Source organism: Monodelphis domestica, chromosome 3, assembly GCF_027887165.1.
Source record: "Monodelphis domestica isolate mMonDom1 chromosome 3, mMonDom1.pri, whole genome shotgun sequence".
Taxonomy (NCBI): domain Eukaryota; kingdom Metazoa; phylum Chordata; class Mammalia; order Didelphimorphia; family Didelphidae; genus Monodelphis; species Monodelphis domestica.
The window spans coordinates 44,822,763-44,832,106 of NC_077229.1; positions in this window are offsets into that span (position 1 = coordinate 44,822,763).

The following is a 9,344-nucleotide window of genomic DNA, read 5'->3' on the forward strand; positions in this document are numbered from 1 at the left end:
GGCAGCCCTTTACCTCGGGTTTGTTTGACAGAGTAAGATTGAAAAAAATCCAAAACCCAATGAGGAAAGAAATTTTTCTAGCATGACCAGTGACATAGGGAGGATTCTATATTTAGATGTTCACGTCATGCCCTCAAACTTCTCTTTTGAACCAGGAGAAACTGATAAAGAAGAGGAGCCCAGGTGACTGGGAGTTTGTGCCATGTTTGCCGGAAGCTACCTTGAGGCAGAGTGAGTTTTCTTCCCTTCCTCCACCATTATATTATAGTAAAAACTAGTTGAGAATTTGCTAAAAATCAGCTTATTTTTATTGGGAAACAAAATATATTCTAAAAGTATATCCAGCAAATGAACGAAGCTTAAAGAAAGTAGGAAATTCATCAGGGTGAGGGATGCCAATTATCTTGGCAGTAACTTGGCAGGAAAAGGGGAAGAAATGGAAAGAGCATTAATTCATTGGACTTCAGTAGCTGCTAACAAAATTCTGGCCGGACAGATCATTCTTTAAGCAGGTCCCAAAGGGCCCCACGAGCTCCCGGTTATACTCAATTTGGAGTAGCAGCTCCCATAACTATGCAATGGGCTGACCATCGGCATTTGGTGAACATCTTCACCATGGGCTACTGTACTTGTCCCATGTAGTTTCTTCCTCCCATGATCCTTCAATCCCCCCACTTCCAACTGGAAAAACTACTCTTTCCTTTAACCCTCCTTACCCATTAGGGGCTCCATGTTCTTTTGTTCTGTCCTAATTTTTATTATCTGGTTCCTGTTTTCTTCATATAAAACATCTATGATAAATTCAAACATCTGCATTTACTTGTATAAATTTTGGTTGTTAGTCATAAAGTTCTACTGTTCTAAATGAAAGGAGATTTGCTAGAATTTCTTCTTTGTTGTTGCTTAGTCATTTCAGTCATGTAGACTCTTAGTAACCCCATTTGGGGTTTTCTTGACACAGATTTTGTCATTTCCTTCTCCAGCTCTTTTGACAGATGAGGAAACGGAGGCAAATAGGGTAAAGGGTCTAGCCTTGGGTCAAAAAGCTATTTGCCATTCCTTTCTCCAGTTCATTTTTCAGATGAGGAAACTGAGCCAAACAGGTTCACATGACTTGCCCACAGTCACATGGCTAATAAGTATTCGAGGCCAGATTTGAACTCAGGAAAATATGACTCCAGACCCAGCATTCTAACCACTTTTACTACCTAACCATCCTTGTTTTCTTCCTAGTTTAGGATTTTAGTCTCTGTCTAGTGATTACAGGTGGAAAATCTCTTCTTTGACCTGTAATAGCAGTTCATTTTTTATTCTATCAGTAATCTTTTTAGAACCCCAAAGACCGGAGAGAGAGAATTTGATATGGATCTGGGGCCATCATTTCTGGACAAATTTGAGCCTGTTGGTTATTGTAACTGGGTGGGGCTGAAAAAAATCTCCAACTCTGGCTCAAAGAAGAGGGAAGGGAGGGAAGAGCTGGGTATACTGCTCTAGAGGAAACAAGTTTCTCTGTCTCTATCTTTCTCTGTCTCTGTCTCTGTCTCTCCTGACAGGTTGGGGAGGAATCAGAGGAGGAGAGGGTATGGGAAAAAAAGGAAGGTCCTATCCTGAGCTGAAACATGGTCTGTGTAGATTCTGTCCCATCCTATTTTCTGATGGAGAAGGAGGTTTGTAGATCATGTGACCATCCAACAAGTCAATCTTACTTCCTGTGGCAATGCCTTGAGGTCACATATTGATGAAATTCTCAGGTGTAGGTCTTTGGCAGAAATTCTGAACTCTCTCTTCTAAGTTTTCAACCTTCCCTTGTGGTGCTGGCTGACTGTTGCTCTCCTGCCATTATCAAGCCATGAAGATGAAGTGGTTGGCCAGAGGTCTGAAATGGTCCCTTGGTACACTGGGACCAGATCTTTTTGTAGTTCCTTGGAAATGCATCCCAAGGCAGGGGATAGCCTCCATCTAAAGGCTAAACACCAGCATAATGCCAGTGATTCAGCCATTCTCCAACTGTTGGACACACAGAAAAATACAAGTAAAGTAGCTGTGGCCAGTTTGGTATAGAGAGGTCCACTTTTTCATTTTCATGATATCTTTAGGATAAAGTCCTAGTGAAGGGATTGTGAATTCAAAAGGTGAGAACAGTTCTGTGAATTATGTGTAAAGGGTGAATATTATGGTTGAGACTGAAAAAAATCTAAATTTAAATGGTCGCCAAGGGAAATCCCAAATAATAAAATACCAAAATCAGCTGCCAAATTTTTATGGTGTTTTAATTACAACAGGAGGAAGAAAATATTAGAGGGGGGAAGAGAGAGAGAGAGAGAGAGAGAGAGAGAGAGAGAGAGAGAGAGAGAGAGAGAGAGAGAGAGAGAGAGAGAGAGAGAGAAAGAGAGAGAGAAGGAAAAAGGGAGAGAAGAAAAGAAGTTTAACTCAGAACCACTCTGGCTCAGGCTGAGCCAAAGCAGGCGTTAAGTCCTTGGAGAGCCAAGGCAGGGAAAGGGATCAGTCCTTATCACTCACGTGACCAATCTGAAAGAAAAGCACTCTGCCGGGCTCCACCAACATCAAGCTCCAGCCTCTAACTGAACTCTAGCCCTCCTCACAGGAAGTCCTGAGAACTCCAGAGGCTGTTCTCTACCTCACTTCCTGTGTCTCACATGTGCCAGTGGTGGCTCAAGCTTGACCTAGGACCGCCCAGAGGTCTGTCCTTTTTTTGCACATGTCTGTTGAAGGCCATATTCTCAAATAATTAAATCTTGAGTTTGCTGCAGCCCTTCCTAATCTTGTTACACTGAGTAGGGTGGAGAATGTAGTTTCCAAGACTGGATTCTGTTATTCCAAGTATCTCTATTGTTATTGATCAGGAAATAGCTAAATCCGATCTTCTAAAGAATGATCTGAACAGGGTGAACTAGTTTTGAAATTCACATATGTCATAATTCACAATATCATGTTATAATTTTTTTTATAACTTGCCATCTGGCTCACTCCAAAATTTTGCACCAATTCACATGCCTCCTGGCAACAATTCCCATTCGTTCAGCTTTTTAAAGTTTGCAGAACATTTTCCTCATGATGGAGAGAATAGAGGTAGTATTTATCCCTATTCTAGGACTGAGAGAATTAAGATTAAATGACTGGCCCAGTGACAAAAAGCTAGGAAGGGTCAGGGATAGGATTAGAATCCATGTCTTGCCTGATGCCAAATCAAACTGTAGCCCCTATACCACGTTGCCCCTCAATAATGTTAATTGATCAAATAAGACATTTATATAATGCTTAAACACAGTTCCTGACAGATAAAAGATGCTTAATAAATGCTTGTCCCCACCAACCAATGAGCATTTAGTAAGTGCCTACTACATACTAGGCACTTTGGTAGGCACCTCGGACAGGAAAACAAAACAAAACAAAACAAAAGAATCTACCCTCAAAGAGTTTACATGATGCTAAGTTTAGTGATTAAGAAAACACTGCTGTCTATAGTAAGAAATAAATTGAGTGCTGGCCTCAGACACTTCCTAGCTGTATGACCCTAGGCAAGTCACTGAACTCCAATTCCACAGGCTTTAGCATTCTTCTGCCTTGGAACAGATACTTAGTATTGATTCTAAGATAGAAGGTAAGCATTTAAAAAAGAAAAAGGAAGAAATTGAATGGGTAAAAGACTAGAGCAATATATCACAAGTGACTAGATGGGCTTTATACCGGGAATGCAAGGCTGGTTTAATATTAGGAAAATGATCAGCATTATTGGCTATATCAATAACCAAACAAACAAATCACATGATGACCTCAATAGAAGCAGAAAAAGCCTTCAACAAACTATAACACCCATTCCTATTAAAAACACTGTGACTCCAGACCCAACATTCTAACCACTTTTACCGCCTGACCACTCTTGTTTTCTTCCTCGTTTAGGGCAAAGATTTTAGTCTCTGTCTAGTGATTACAGGTGAGAAATTTCTTCTTTAACCTGAGGGTGGATGAGTAAAACCCTAGAAAGGATTTCAGAAAGAGCTGGAAAGACCTAAGTGAACTGATGCAGAGTGAAATATGCAGAACCAGATCATTATACACAGGAACTACAATATTGTGGAATGATCATATGTGATAGATCTGAGGGACTATGAAAAAGAAGGCTATCCACCTCCAGAGAAAGAACTGTGGGAGTTGGAATGCAGATCAAAGCACATTATTTTTTACTTTAGTTTATTTGGGGTTTTATTTTAGGGTTTGGGTTTTATATGAGTATTCTCTTACAAAAATGAACAATACGGAGATGTGTTTTGCATGAAAATGTTTGTATGACCCAGACCAAATTGCTTACCATCTCTGGGAAGGGGGAAGGAAAGGAGGTAGACAATTTGGATCATGTAACTTCAGAAACTTATGTGAAAAATTGTCATTAAATGTAACTGGTAAAATAAGATATCCTTACCAAAAAAAGAGAAGAGGATGATCAATTAGAGTTACAAATAGCAACTTTCCCACCATAGGGAAGAAGCAGGAAAGGTACCCTCAAATCAATTTTTTAAAGATTAATTTAATTGGGGGTGGGTGGTGGTGCTTGGCAGCAGGGGAAGAGCAAGGTTGAAAAGTTATCTTAACTAATTTTTGCACAGAGTTGGTTTTTTTTTTTTTTTTGCAGGAAGACCTGGGTTCAAGTCTTGCCATGGACACAAACTGACTGTGTGACTCTGGGCAAGTCACTTAATTGTTTAGTCCTCTAGGCAATTCTCTGAGTTGTAGAGAAGGTGCCAATCTACCTGCTCTGATACAGAAAACTTCCTCACTTCCCTGTACCAGTGGAAGGAATAGTGATTGTCATGGCCCCAACTCCCTGAGAGCTGGGTGTATTACATTCTACCCTTCTCCCAGGATCCTATGGCACCCTTATGGAAGTTTAAGAGTGTCTAGTCTCTCTGCCATTGCCTCAAGTCCCTATTGCCAGTATTCTCTCAAATTTAGGATGTCTCCAGCACCCCAGTTCTATTTAAACACTCAACAGCCAGACTTGCTTTAACAAAGGAATATTTACTTCAGTAGTCTAGCAAGACTGGTGCCTACAAAGGGGAGCAGGGTGTACAGTCTTCCTTTATTGTCTCTGAAGAGGGGAAAGTTTTTAGGTTCACATTTTAATTCAGTTCCCATGTCACTTAGTCCCATCAAATTCTAAGTCCAAAGTTCCTGTTAGGTTCAGGCCCTAAGGCATCCTGAGTTTTCTGGCCTTCCTTCTTGGGCTGCCAGGAATGTCCAACCTGGACTCCTACCTCCAAAGTTGCTCTGGCTCAGGTTGAAGTCTGGGGACTCCACTGACTACTCCTAGAACTGACAAGGGCAAATGAAGTAGGCCAAACTCGAAACCCATTTCTCAGGGGGGACACAGGGCCTAAAAGGTCACAGAAGGGAAAAGTGGTTCTTCCTTTTACCCAGCTCAGTAAATGGTGGTATCCTTGCAGGTCACTTATAGGAACTTCACCCCTTTGGAAGCCACCAGAAAGAGAGAGCAAGACTATTCCAGACTGACAGTTTTAAAGATGTAGTCATTCAATGGCTGAACAAATTATGGTATGTGATGGTGATAGAATATTATTGTGCTGTAAGGAATGATGAACTGCTTGATTTCTATTTAAACTGGAACGACCTCCAGGAACTGATGCAGAGTGAAAGCAGCAGAACCAGGAGAACATTGTACACAGACAGATACACTGCGGTACAATCGAACGTAATGGACTTCTCTACTAGCAGCAATGCAATGACCCAGGACAATTCTGAGGGACTTATGAGAAAGATACTATCCACATCCAGAGGAAGAACTGTGGGAGCGGAAATGCAGAAGAAAAACATATGATTTATTATTTGCTTATATGGGTATAGGATTTGGGGTTTTGATTTTAAAAGACTGCTCAATAACAAAAATGAATAATTTGGAAATATGATTTGAGTGATAATACATGTTTAACCCAATGGAATTGCTTGTCAACCTCTGGAGGAGAGGGGGATGGGAAGAGAATAGGGAGACAATAAGAATCATGTAACCATGGGGGGAAAAAGATGTAGCCATGCAGGATATATAACCAAAAGAACAATGTTGCTCCTGCCCACATGGTAGGTGAATACAGAATGTATTTTCCCAGAAGCAGGTACTTGGCATCTCTCATGTAGGCATGCACAAAGCAGAACCCCATTATCCTAATGAATTCAGAGGTCTAGGCCCTATCCCATTCTCAAGATTATTACAAGGTGCTAAATTCGGCCTGCAAGTGTTGTCAGTGCCCTATAAAATTAATTACCCTGAGACATAGCACTTCTCACCCCTCCCTAGTTGTGGAGCTGCAGCCAACAGTCTTCAATGATGCCAGGGTATCAATAGAATACTATGATTTATGCTAACTTTACACTGACTTGGCATCCCATGTCCTGGAAAATCTTGATTCTGTTTTATAAGTATATTCACAAAGACTTTTAAAAAAAGCTGAATCAGTGATACATTTAAAACAAAGAAGTCTTAGTTATTAATTAGTTTTGTTAGCTGTGGCTGCTTGACACACTCCCACCCACCCCCTCCCACTGACCCTGTCAAATATTTCCCTTTGACTAATTAAATTACATTTTGGAGCAGCAGCAGCATGGGTTTTCCTTTCATGCAAAGGGAAAGCATCATTTGGTGAAAGGCAAGTGAATGTATGTACTGAGGAGTCCAAGCAAATTCTGTTTGCCCTAAAGTTACTTTTCCACTTAAAGAGGAGCTACATCACTGCCAGGAGACACTTAACCAATGTTAAGTAATGTTTCCCTTTAAGCCATTTCCAAGTGGCTTGTTTTCCCCTTTGTACAAAAGACAGATCTGGGGCAAACTTAAAACTGGCTTGGGAGAAGCTTTTATTCTTTTAAGATTGTAATAAGTTTAGAATTAAGCATAGAGATCAGGGGGCAGGGGGGAATGGTGAAGGGCAGGATCTCTCCCCGTTCAATGCTATCCATCGTTTGTATTTAACCACAATATCCTATGTTGTATCCTATCCACAGTATCCAAAGTATTACTGGTAAGTGTAAGCTATCTTTGCTGTTTTACATTATTCAGAAAGTAGTGTAATATATTGGATACTAAGTTCTGCCTGAAGTCAAGTTGTAGCTCCTAAGTGCCAACTGTGTATCAGACACCGTGCTAAGTGCTAAAAAGAAAAGCAAGATGCCTCGGACTTGAAGTCTGGGTTCTAATCCAGTGCTACCCCCCTCCCATGAGTAGCTGTGACTATGAAGAAGACACTCAGCCTCAATTTCCTCATCTGTTAACTAGAGGAATAAATGCTTACCCATATCTCCCTTCTAGCACTTTGCAAACTGACAAAGGTGATTTGCAAACCAAAAAGCTTTATGTGAATGGGAACTATTACCCTAAGTATCACAGATATTACATTAAAAAACAAAATAAAAAGATAGCAACTACTGAAACATTTGGCTACCTTCTCATATATCTACATGAGAATGGTCTATGTACACACTGTGTACACATCCTTAATGAAAACATGATGAGGAATAAGACAGGATTTTGCTGCAGCAGAAAGGACATTTTTCTTCTGCATTTTTTTCCTTCATTTCACTAATGTGGAAGAGGATCAATGACATCATGGGATGATGTCTTGACTTGCTCATGAGTTGAATTTAAGTGAGGCAGAGTTGTGCAAAGTTGCCAGCCTTAGTCTGTCTTATTAGGATAAAATGAGATCATATGTGTAAAGAGCTTTGCAAACCTTAAAGGGCCATATAAATGCTAGCTATTATAATTTTTATTAAGATGCTGAGGTGTATTATCTTCAGAAATCAACTTGTGACAAAGGCCACTGGTGCTAGTCAAATGAGGCAGTGAAAAAGTAACTCCCACAAATTCTGGACTGGATTCCAAGATCATCATAAATGTTCTGAATTAAAGAATATTAAAAGATTTCAATATCAGTTTCAGCTGTATCCTATGGCTCATAATCCCCATTATACAGGCAACATAGGAGAGTCGTCAAAAGGCATGATTAATTATAAGATGAACTGTATAAGGGCAGCTAGGTGCTTCAGTGGAAAGAGAGCCAGGCTTGAAATCAGGATGACCTGTGTTCAAATATGGCTTCAGACACTGCCTTGCTGTGTGACCCTGGGCAAATTACTTAACTTTGATTGCCTAGCCTTTGCCAATCTTCTGCCTTAGAAGGTAAGGGTTTAATAATAATAATAATAATAATAATAGCTAGAATTTACATAGTGCTTTACATGTTATTGGGGCTGCTAGGTGACCCAGTGGACAGTGTTGGGCTTGGAGACAGGAAGAAGAGTTCAAATTTGGTCTCAGATAATTACTAGCTGTGTGCCCCTGAGCAAGCCACTTAACCCTAATTGTCTAGCCCTTACCACTCTTCTGCCTTGGGGCTGATATTTAGTATTGATTATAAGGCAGAACGTAAGGGTTTAAAAAAATAATGAAATTCCCAAAGAGATCCCAACAGGCTAGAATCATGGGCAGAATCTAGTAGTTCTCCACCTTTATTAGGGATGAAAGTAAAGTATAAGAGAGGAATTGGACTCAACCTGGAAGAGAGAAGCAGATTTTGCAGGCTAAAGGACCAGCTGGAACGGGGGAAGGGGAAGGAAGGAAGGAAGAGAATCTGGACAGTTGGAGAGGGGACTTCTTTCTGGGAAGCCTAACAGAAAGGAGGACCTGAGTGGATCTCTGAACCAGTACTCTCCTCCTGTGACTCCTGACCCAATTTCCAGAGAAACAAGCTGACTGAATAGGACTTCAACTGGAAGCTGTTCACTATAAGAATTCCTCTGAATCCCCTGAAAGTCCCTGAACTTATTATAATAGCCAAGGCAGCTAGAAAAGTCAAGACATCTTCACAACTGACCCCTGGGGGTCAGGCAAGCAAAGCCTGAACCTGCCGGACTTTGGGGAGAAGGGGTTCAGTTATTTTAGGGACCTCCCATTCCCTCTTTCCCATTACCTTATTCGTCAATTCAATTGCCCTACCCACCCCTTCATTTGTTCCCTTAGAATAAAGAGCAGTTTATAAGAGCAAGTGACTGGCTTCATAGTGTCTAAGAAAGGAAGGAGACTTTGAAGATTGGGGGGAGGGAAGTTACATTTCTCTCCTCAGAGAGGGAGAAGCTGTTTATGTCATATTTGTTTTAACCAAATCTCTGATGGAACAGAAGTAGGTGATCTTGAAGGCAGCCAGAGTGGGCTTTGGACAGAAGAGAGAGGGAAAATCAAACCATTCCCTTTCTCTTTCTACTTGACTCCATTCCACCTCTACCTCACTCTGATCCTGACCCAGTAGGGAGAGACTCCA